Here is a 12111-nt window from a genome sequence, read left to right as displayed (position 1 = left end):
GTCAAATGGTTAGCGTCCAAATTTGATGTTCTTGCTTCAGAGATTCAGATTAGGAGGAAGTTTATTCGATTTCCAAATATTATGTCATCCATGACATCTTAGATCTTCCTGTTGATGGTGAGCCTATTGTGTCCGATGCTGATGCTGGGCGTGAGTTTATCAATGAGACTAGCATCCCACCAGTTTCTTTCTTCTGCAATAAACTCAAATATGAAGAATTGCCCGATGAAGACATTTTCATCTGCTTCATGTGTATTGCCTTGTCCACTTTCTTGCGTCCAAATTCAAGCCTTTCTCCTAGTCCCAAATATCTCCACTGTATGTTAATTGGTCTTACATGGTAATTTGTAGCGGGTTTACACAGTAATTTACAAAGTTGTTTATACAGTAATTTTAGCACTTCTTACTGTTGGTTAGTGTTCATTTTTGTTGCCTTGTTCAAAAGAGTAATTCTTACAGTGTAATTCTAGATACATTTACAGTGAAATTCTAGGTGGATTTACACTGTAATTCCTACTATATTTACACTGTAATGTAGGTCGATTTATAGTGTAAATCTAGGTAGAATTACAGTGTAATTCTATGTGGATTTACATTGTAATTCCTACTATATTTACACTATAATTCTAGGTCGATTTTACAGTGTAAATCTAGGTAGAATTACAGTGAAATTCTAGGTGGATTTACAGTGTAATTCCTACTGGATTTACACTATAATTCCTACGGATTTTCAGTGTTTTTCTTAGTGGATTTAAACTGAAATGCTTAGTTTAGTAGATTTTACAATGGATTCAAATTGGATTTACGGTGTTTTTAGTAGATTTACAGTGGTATTTTATAGTGTGAATCTTAGTGTAATTTTAGTTGATTTATAGTGTAATTTTAGTGTTTTTTGTCATTTTCATTTTAATTGTGTGTGGTTAGTTTTAGATTGGAGATGGGAAAGTTTTGCCTTATAACGTTGGGTTCTTTTTCCCCTTTCTCGCTACTTTGCCTGTGTGGGTTTAAAAGAGTTGGGGTGTGGACCCGTTAACATCTTGATGCGGGTCCATTTAAAAGCTGGACAAAAAGGAACAAAAGGGAAGCGGGACAGGGACACTTGTCATCCTCTAACTGGCGGAAAAATATGACTGAAAGCCAATTTGTTTTCATTGCCAGTCTTTTTAGTGGATTTACAATGTCATTTTAGTGAATTTTACGGTGTCTTTTCAATTGCAATCTTACACTGTAAGTCTTAGTGGGCATGGTAGAAATTAGTGTGTATTTTAGTGGGTTTTACACTTAGTTTTCTTGATGGTAATATCATTGTAATTTTACCTCTTCTTGTCAATGTATTTTTTATAGGTTGGAAAAGTGCATGTGTGGACCCGTTAGTCTACTTAAAAGGACAAACAGATGACAAAGGACTATCTATCTATTCGCTCCAGGTTGGAAAAATGCATGTGTGGAATCGACGAGGGAGTGGTCGGAGTGCGGCCGCCATTGCCGAGCGGAGCGCCGTCACCACGCCGAGGAGCTCGAAGACCTCCAGTGGCGGCAGTCGGTCGCGGCCAATCTCCTTCCTTCTTCCTTGTTTTAGGAGCTCACCTTCCTTATTTATGCCGAAGGATCACAACGCTGGTATTATATGGTCATTATCCTCTCCTTTTCTTTTTCGAAATTCTCTTTCCATATTTATACCCTCTAATCACGCCACTCTTTTTCCTTATTGATGCCCACTGATCACACGCCACACATCTCATGAAATCTAAGCCATATATGTCAGCCGCCTTTGTTTCCTTATTCTCAAAAGCGTTTTTCTCACAAACAGGGCCCATTATTACTATGCTTATTGATATTGAATCGGAAACATATATAAATCGGTAGAACGGCTTGTAAAGCAGCGAGGTGGTACTAATTTATAAAGAAACAAACGTTCTGTATTGGCTGTGTTGGTTGCAGCTTTGGGCCTCGACGTGCAACATTGTGAGTTCGATCCCATGTAAAGACGTTTATTTTCTGCCCCAGTAAGGCGGTTTAGCCCAGCCTGGCAAAGTTGTATCGAGGATGAGGCCAGGTAGTAGTGCAGACGATAGATCATGTACGTACGAAAATTTTGTGACGTGGTTCCCCAAATTAGTATCACCTCGTATATATGTTTTAAATTCAAACTGAAAATATAAATTCACAGGAAGAAAGTATATTGTGACGGTGAACCCATCGAGTCAATCCGTGCTTTATTATCTCTCTTTAATAATAAAGCACGGTGGGTCTCCGGGTTCACCGTCGCGCCCTTTTTCCAAAATAGTTCCTGTTGTTTTAGGTATTCAACCCGCACTCACGTCCCTAAGTGAAATAACGATAACGATTCGCGATAGAAAATAAAGGTCCCGAACAGGTGCTGCATCGCCCCTACCGCTTCGCCTCGATTGGCACTGGCGCAGGCCACCCTGCCGCTCGACCTCGCCTCGCACCGGAGGTGACCACCACCATCCTCCCCGCTCCCTCCCCTCCCCCAACCCGATATAGATGCCTAACCCGCGGGAATGGGCAGGCGGCCGGCGGGCGACGTGAGGCGCGGTGGCGGCGCGAGGAAGACGGGCAGATCTGGGCGCGGCGTCGACTGGCGGCTGGTGCGGCGGCTTGTTCCGGTGCCAGCGGCGTCCTGCTCATCCAGAGAAGGAGAGATAAGGGCCTCAGGGACAGAGGAAACAGAGGAAGAAAGGAGAAGGAGAAGGGGCGCAAGGTGAGGGAGGGATCTGGCGGGTGGTGCGAGGGCTTGCTCCGGTGGCGGCGGCGGCCCTCTCATCCAGAGAAAGAGATGGGCAGGGGCGTGGGGGAGAGAGGAAGCAAGGAGAAGGAGAAGGGGCGCATGGTGAGAAAGGCGGTCGCCGGCTGTGGTGCCTCCGGTGACCGACCGGCGGCACGGTGGCGAGTTCCTGTTGAGGCCACATACAACTAGCACCGTCAGCACCACAAGACCACACCAGGAGGGTGTCTGGTCATCTGCATGGTCTCCCTCCATCCGGCGCGTCTGACCACAGCCAATGGTGTCTGGAGTTCTGTGTTGGAATTGATCTACAGTTGAAACAAACCGTGAGAGAAAAGGGGGAGCCTTTTGACCCCAGGTGTGCAATGATCGGAAGCACACCACACATCCACACGTTTGGTTCTGGTCCCATGTACCCAGCACACACATATATATAAGGAAAAGGGCGTTTTCATTATGGATAACAGAACCACGATCTAAACCCACCTAACTGCCGATCCTGAATATGTGCTAAGGTACGTGAAGGCCATCTCCACCACCGGCCACCGCAGAGCTGTGCCTGCGGCAACCCTGCTGCTGTCGTCGTCACCGTGCTGCTTCTTCCCCAACATCTCCTCGCTACTGGAGACGCAAAGGTGCAGCCGTGGGCTACACAGGGGCTGCATCGAGTACGCAGGAGATATCGCCAAGTACCTGTAAATTTGTACGCTTCCGCATAAAGTTGTTGATCTAGTCCGAGATTAGGACCTTACGTTGATTAGCCTAAAGGCTAATTTGTCTAACATTGGTATCTCGAGCCTACCTAATCTGGCTAGAACACTAATTAGGCCTTCCAATGGCAAATTAAAGAAGTGAGGAGGGGAAATCACGTCAAATCAAAGAAATCCAAATGGCAAATTTCCCCTAATCCCCAAATCCCAGCCCAGATCGACATTATATATTTATTTTTTAAAAGGAAGAGGGACTGGGACTTGTGTTGTTGATGCTGGCCATCGTGCGTACTCACCATGGCCAGAACGACTGCGTCCTTCGGGACGATAGCCGGGATGATGCGCGCCGCCGATCGCCTCTCCAATGGACGCGCGCGTGGCCAAGGCTCCGTGCTTTTGCTCGCCGCCGTCAACACCAAAGATTGCGCTGGCGCCCGCCGGCGAGATGTGCTCCTCCGGTGCACGCGCGTGCAACGCGGTCGCCACCGTTCGACGAGGAAGCACGCGGCGCTGGTCCGCAGCATGCTTCTCCGGCGAACGGAGCCGGCACGCCGCCATACTTCTGCTGCGCGGCACCGCCGAAGCGGCCGCCGTTTGTCTCACAGAGGCAAGCGGATATTTCGGGGAGAAAGTGGGGAGTGAGGTAGGGTTTTGACCGACAAGCTGTTTTGTTCCGGCTAGGATGATCTGGACCGTCCACTGAATCGGACGGCTGAGGACGGCGCCCAGGCTGGCTGCTGGGTTTTCGAGTGGATAAAGGACCTAATCTGGTCGTGGGTTGAGGCCCAGGTTGTCGAGATGTTTCTTTTTCTCTGAGAATTTTTGCTCCTGGGCCAATCAATAAAAGGCTACCGTGGGCACTATGGGCAAAATTTAATGTTCTCTGTATTTTCCTTTTATTCAGTGCTTTTTATGTATCATGATCATTCTCAAAATATGTTGCACTGCTTTATAATGAAAATATCTAGAAATGTATGTTTTAGGTTTTCGCATAAACTTTTTTGGGGTACTTTTAGCACATGTTTTTTTGATGATGAGTATCATTTAAATATATATTTATGTTGGAAATTTGCCAAATTGATATTTAATCTAAGCATGATGTGGCCAATATCTATGATGAGTTATTCATTTTTTAAAGCGCGCTTTATGCAGTTTGATTTTTTTTCAAGTAATGTCTTATGTACTAATTAAGTTAGAAAATGCCCTGATTTTAAAGGAGAAATATGATATGAGATTATGATGTCATTTACTTTCAGTGGTAATCTCTCTTTAATAGCATGTCAATGTTGAATTATGAGATGATATTATTTATTTTTGGCACAATTATGTTTAACTTCTAAAATTATGAATAACCTTTTGTGGATGTCGAACATGAATTTTATGTTGATTTTATGATAGTGGTATTCCTTAATGATGTGATCATCACTAACGGACTAAAGTCACCTCAACAAAAATGCTAATGTGTGGTGCGGTTTTCTGCATCGCACTATGCATCTAATAATGTTGGGCTTCTGTGCTCATTGACCAATACTATGTCGGTTCATTTTCTATTGAAATTAAGATATGCACTATTGAAATAAGCATAATGGACCAAAATAGTATCAATAAAGTTATGGTTGATTCTCTAAACAAAGAAATGTTGTTTAAAGAATTTTATGTGATATGCAATATCCTAGTCATTATATGACATTTTTATGAATTCTATCCAAAGTACATGTTGCCATTTATTTGACCATCATAATTTGTCAAATATTATTATTTGGTGAATTCTTATGTAACTTTATGTCCAAATTTTATTATTTTGAAAATCTTATGACAACTTAATGATAATGCTAGTGTCAACTTTAATGTTGGCAATGGCATTTATATTTATGACATTTTCACTCTAAATGCCCTCTTTAATTATTACTCGGTGGGAGTGACATTCATATTTATATGTTAATTCCAATGTCATTTTCATTGTATGTCATTGACAATTCTAACAATAATTTTGACACTTAAGTTCAATATTTATTTTATCGTTGTGAGATTTAGTGTCAAAAGGCATCATTGTGCCTCATGGCACACATGATTATATTATGTTGTTACTTTATATTAACGATGGCAATTAATTTAGTCGTAGCTCTTGCTGGTCATTACGAGATTTCACATCTCTCTGGTCAAAATGGAACCAACGAGAAGTTTTGATTAGAGATTTAATATTCTAATGGCATATGATGATATTCTGACTGATTATGTTTTTTCATGTGTCATTTACGAATGAGTAAGGTTCTGTTTTGTTATCTGCCCAACGGTGATACAAATTAGAGTAAAATTAAGCATGTTTTTATTCATGGCATTGCATGGTTAGTTCATGCTTGATTTTTGATCATAAAGTTGTCTCCTTTTTTCCAGCAATAATAATGATGTCAAACTTTTGTTTGGCATAGAAGAACCTTATGTAAATAACTTTTCCACATGGAGAGTGGAGATCATTATCTCATGTAAGGAATCTCCCAATGTTTTTCTGCCACTAAGGTTGAAGGATGTTAATCATGATGATAAGACAGACATTGGGAGAGGACGCATGTGCAATCATGCACATCACTAATGCAAAGGAGATTAAAGTCAAAACTATTGGATTTATTTATTCCACTAGCTTTTGGAGATGACTTAATTCATCATCTTATTGATGATACTTTGTTCATGCTCCTAGTTATTGCGGAACCTTAATTTGTCTGTCAAATAGATGATGTGATTTTATATGTTATTAAGTCAACTCCAATTATGTGATGTTAGTCCCACCTTATGGTGAGACGAGTTATGTTTTCATTAAATGAATCTTTTGTAAAGATTATATGATATGTTACAATTGAAGATGCAAGAGAAGTGTAATGAATGAGACCTCATCAAAATTGTGGTTTTAGACCACATTTCGAGGGGGAGACTGGAAGTCTCATTTAATATGAGATATCATGTTCACTTCTCCTGCTTAGATTATAGCATGTACAACTAAGCAAACTATGTATCTCAATTCTCTAATTAAGATGGAACCAACGAGAAGTCTTGGTTGGAGAATGTATGAAAAGCACATTCTAATGTTGGTTCTCTAATTAAGATGCAACAAATCTTATTTAGAAGAATGAATGAAAAATGACTCCTTTATCATGTTAGCGTGTACTTAGTCCCTTATGAGCATTACGAAGCACACATGAATGCTAAAGTGGCAAGCTTGCTAGTCTAATGACCATCATGATGTAACATGTTGATTATATATGACCAACGTCGTTTATAATCATATGTGACACTTCACTCAAGTGGCAAGTTTGTCAGTATCATGTGGCTTGTGGTTATATTTCTGACTAACGTCGTTTATAATCAGTTGTCACTATTCTCTAAGTTCTTTTCCATCTTCAGCCCAACGGTGTTGTGGTTTAGAACTGAAATGATTATTGTCAAGATTTTGGATATGTTTTACATCCTTTTAAATAAAGTGATCGAACCTAGAGCGTATGAACATGAATCTTCGGGATAACTCCATTAGATCTTTATTCATATGCATCAGGTAAGTTGAGAAGAAATGCATATTGCAACACTTAATGGTGAGACTTAACAATTACCCTGTGATTGATAATGTGTGTGAACGATCGTCTTAGAGGCTTGTGTGATAACGAGCTCTAATGATGTATGGCACTCAATAGAGTTTACTCAACGAGTTGTTGTGATGCTTGGATTGTTATTATAACATGCTCTTATGTTGACTAAGTTAAGAATGGTTTTATGACTCAACCATAAGTTTTCTTCATGGAGAAGTTTGACATAAGGCATGCTATTAAAGAAATACAATTATGAAATAATACAAGCATTGGCACTCTCGTACCATAAAACGAGGGGGAGTAAGACTACTAACTTGTAAAGATGGAATATTTTTGGCGAGCCAAGAAATTTTGATCTTCTATTTATGACATAGGATCTTGGTGGTGTCTCATACTTTGCTTGTATTGAATTTCGCCAAGATATAGGTCTGAAAGGAGTATAAGTTTTATTATGACGACATACATCGATAGAGTACGAAAGAAAATATTATGTGGTAGTACTCTATCGTACCTGCTACTAAAGTTAAGGGCAATAAAGGTGGACATTTCAGTGTCCAAGGAACCATTATGAACTGATCAGATAATGTCGATTCCTTATGCTTCAGTTGTCAGAAGCAATATGTGTATTCAGGTATGAACGTGCCCTTGTTTGTGATCGGGATAATTGGCAAATATAGAAGTAAGTCCAGAAGTGGACCAGTAGAAAAACCGCTACAGCCTTGTAGATATGCAAGGCAATAAAGTTTACATGCTCACTAATGGGAAGTTTGATAAACTTGATATCTTGTGTTATTCAGACATTTTTTATGCGAGATGTGTGGATATTAAAGTTTCCACGTTACGTTACATCCTCATTCTTGCATATGGAGTTATATTGTGGAAAAGCCCCTTAATGACACTGATGGCATTAGAAATATGCATTTAATTATGTGGCATGTTAAGAAGCTACTGGGCAGGTTGTATGTCAAGAAATTTTATTCCCGAAATTATGGTGGTAGACAACATATTTTTAACCACCTACTGCAATATGACACGCAGTTTTCTATGCGAGTAACAACAAGTTGAATGGCATTGCCAAAGCCATTGACAATATGTTTAGTGTTGTGAAAGATAGAATCCAGGATCAAGCTATTGAAGTTGAGCGTATGAGAACATTTGAATGTTTTACGGATCCGTTAATCGAAAGCTTGCCACCCATACTTATGATTGTGTTGCCGGCATGGGGTTACTGGAAAGCCTTTTGATCCTGAGAATGAGGACCGTTCAATAAACCAACTCCCATAAAGTAATATGTTATCCATTTCAAGATAGAATGGTGTACTATAAGTATTGAGGTTTAATGACACCTTTTGACCATTACAACACCTTACTTTGGTATATTATTTCTAATAAGAATGGGCTTATGATGTTTGTTAACCTTACGATCAAGGGGGAGAATGTTGGAATTGATCTACGGTTCAAACAAACCGTGAGAGAAAAGGGGGAGCCTTTTGACCCCAGGTGTGCAATGATCGGAAGCACACCACACATCCACACGTTTGGTTCTGGTCCCATGTACCCAGCACACACATATATATAAGGAAAAGGGGGTTTTCATTATGGATAACAGAACCACGATCTAAACCCACCTAACTGCCGATCCTGAATATGTGCTAAGGTACGTGAAGGCCATCTCCACCACCGGCCACCGCAGAGCTGTGCCTGCGGCAACCCTGCTGCCGTCGTCGTCACCGTGCTGCTTCTTCCCCAACATCTCCTCGCTACTGGAGACGCAAAGGTGCAGCCGTGGGCTACACAGGGGCTGCATCGAGTACGCAGGAGATATCGCCAAGTACCTGTAAGTTTGTACGCTTCCGCATAAAGTTGTTGATCTAGTACGAGATTAGGACCTTACGTTGATTAGCCTAAAGGCTAATTTGTCTAACATTTTGGACACCTGCTCGAGCTACCCTGCTGCTGCTACTTCTGTCCTCACGCCTCTGCTGCTACTCCTTCTACTTCTCAGATGCCCCTGCTTGCTCTGAACTCTCCCACTCTCTGCTGTTGCATCTGAGTGCGGCCACGGTGCTGGTCTAAGCAGCAACAGAGTGGTGTTCGAGGCGATGGGTGCCTGGAGAGGGCATGTTGGCGATGCTGCTGTAGAGGATGAGAGAGAGCAGAGAGATGAGAGGTAGAGAGAGCAGAGAGAGGCGTTGATTGCTGCAGCTACTGATCTGGTCCTGCGGAGAAAAAAGAGATAGGTGAGAGAGAGAGAGAGAGAGCAGAGAGATAGAGACAGCAGTGAGAGATGCGCACATCACTGAACCCTTTCGATTCTATTGCAATGTCAAATACAGTAGTTTTTTGTGTTCTAACTCTCTTGGAGAATCTGCAACCTCGGCCACGAGCCCATGATCTCAACTTGAGCTTGTCGAGGCGGATGTTTTGCGAGCTGCTGGCGCGTGTGTGCAGCCCCAGCGCCAACGATAGCCCGATCATCCCAGCGGCCGAGGTAGCCAACCGGCTTGGCCTTTGCCCTCGCTGCACCGCCGTCGGAGTGCGCGGTCGCAGTGGAGTAGCTCTACAGGGCGGCTGCACAGAGACAGGCAGAAGCTTGTGAAGAGCCATGACTGTGATCGATAGCAGCAATCTCTGAATTCTTCTTTTGTTTCCCTTTGAGTTGATGGGGGCTAGATGTACTTCAGACAAGGCTTCAACAAGGAAGAGCGGAAAACCACTAATACTTTTTAGTATTGGATGATGTAGTGCACTATCTATCTATCCATTCAAGAAAATTGATGGCGATGGAATCCGCGTGTGTGCGTGTGTGGTTGTGCCTCTGGTCGCTCGATGGTTTTTTAGGTTCCATAAAGTATGAAACTGCTGGTCCTATTCTGAATTCTAATAATGTTGATCACCAGGGAGAAAGAGATCAGAGGACGGATGGAAGGGATGGCGACAACGTCATATTCGAAAGGGAATAACGCTGGAATACCTTGTTGTTGCTACCTGTCAGAGTTCATAATTATGAACTAAATTACTTGGCACTTCTTAGTTGCCAAACTTGACAGTTGCTAAGACCTTCTGTCGACAAGATACACAAACATACAATTGCATGGTAAGTTAACGTCTTCTGATGGATTTTGTTTGCCTTTCTTGACAAGAAAACTATAACTATCTGCTTACAGTTTATCAAAGGTAATCTGCCAGCGACATGAGAAGTATGTTCATTGATTTCATGTGGACTAACTTACTGGATGATTTTATTAATTTCTAATAGCTTCACTCCAATAATTCTCCCTATATTTTTGGGTAATTCATTTCATCCAATAGTTGATAGTTGCTTCATTATTACAAAAATTGATCAGACCAGGAAAAGAGATCTTATGATAGTTTTTTCGTTATTACGAAAAATTCATCGGAGAGAAAAATAAATCTTATCTGATAGTTTGATCTTTTTCCCCATTATCTGAGAAAAGTTCTCCCTAGATCGCGGATGCAATCGTGGCATGAGATTGTTAAGAGTGAAGACATGCATATGGGTACTTTCCACTGGCACATCACTAATGAAAAGAATAGCATCATATTTTATTTACCCAACTATTGTTCTCCAAAACTAATCATATTATTTGCTTTCTACAGGTACTATGTAGAGTATTCGAAGAGGTCATCTTCATGAAACTAGCAGAGGATAGCTATTAGGAAAAATGAGAGATGAGGTGAGTTTTTGTTGTTCACCATCCAATTCAAGCATCACACAAGTTAAGCATTACTATTCAAAGGATGCATAGTTAACTTGTTCATCCTTTCTAGAGGAATTAATAAGTTATTAAAATTTGTGTCCCGTTGCAACGCACGGGCTCTTTTGCTAGTTAGAGAAAAGATTGTTCCTCCCAATTTTGCTATTATTCATTTGTTTTAAGAATATTTTAGCATCAGACTTGAGTTCCGATCGAGCACAAATTCATCTTACATTGTGCAACTCATGGTTTACTTTTTCACTTTTGCTATTGTTTTTGTTCTGTTAACTGGGATTGTTTGGCAGTATATGGCTTATGAGGTTTCGACTGACAACAAATTCACACTCCACTTTACATTGTGTAACTTCGTTTTTCAAGTTTGTCATTCTTCAACAACCTAAAAAATTAACGAAGGTGGTCCCTTCCGGGACATCTGATAAAATTAACGAAAGTGAAATTAATACTGCATGTGATGGAGTCCATCGTTAGAAACTTTTAGTAAGAATTGTCTGCATTGCCAAACATACATCATATTCAATGGGCTTTTAAGGATGTAGAAAGAGGATGAAGGGTATGTTACAGTGGTTGTCGTACTATTAGGGAAAAGCCTATACATAAAGGTATAGCAGTAGCGCTGGTTAAAATAGAGCACTACTGCTACTTTGTAGTAGCGCGTTCCAGGAAAGCGCGCTATAGCTACAACTATAGCAGTAGCGCGTGTGCACCAAAAAGCGCTACCACTATAAATCCCATCGTGTTGGCGGTAGGCTAAGAAAAGTAGTAGCGGTTCCGCACGAAGCGCGCTACCACTATGGTCGTTGTTGCAGCGTGTTTCCTGCGTAGAGCGCTATTGGTAAGAAAGAAAAGAAAAATGAAAAAAAAAAGAAAAGTAAATGAAAATAAAAGAAGTAGGAAACAGAGAAATGAAAAAAAGAAAATATAAGGATAAACAAAAGAAATAACTGCTTCCTATAGCAGTAGCGTCTTTTCCTAAAACGCGTTATAGCTAACTTAGCTATAGCGTGTTTCCTTAAGAGTGCTACTGCTAGTTTAACCATCCGTGGGCTCAAAATTTTGCTAAGTCCTCCTTTCCCCTCTGTTCCCCTAACTCCTCTCTCGCCGCCGCCCGAGCCCGAGCCTGCCCTCACCGCTGCCGCCCGAGGCCGTCCTCAACCTCACCGCCGCCGCCCGCCACCGCCCTCGACCTCACCGCCGTCGCCCGAGCCCGCCCAGGACCGCCGCCTCCTGATCCCGAGCCCGCCCTCGCCGCTCCTACCTCCGTCGCCGAGCACCTCCCCGCCACCATCTCTCCCCTCTCTGTAAGCCTCCCCCCCTCCCCCACCCCCCCCTCTCTGCTT

At 41.9% G+C, this 12111-nt stretch overlaps 1 long non-coding RNA gene across 1 annotated transcript; it reads left to right on the top strand.

Annotated features, from left to right (window-relative positions):
- Positions 1–9894: 9894 nt before the first annotated feature.
- On the top strand, positions 9895–10730 carry LOC119368226. Its single transcript, XR_005176572.1, has 3 exons — positions 9895–10131; positions 10493–10555; positions 10656–10730. It is a non-coding gene; the product is annotated as an uncharacterized LOC119368226 (long non-coding RNA).
- Positions 10731–12111: the final 1381 nt, after the last annotated feature.

This window comes from Triticum dicoccoides, chromosome 2B (assembly GCF_002162155.2).
Source record: "Triticum dicoccoides isolate Atlit2015 ecotype Zavitan chromosome 2B, WEW_v2.0, whole genome shotgun sequence".
NCBI classification, from domain to species: Eukaryota; Viridiplantae; Streptophyta; class Magnoliopsida; order Poales; family Poaceae; genus Triticum; species Triticum dicoccoides.
This window is presented reverse-complemented; position numbering and strand designations above follow the sequence as displayed.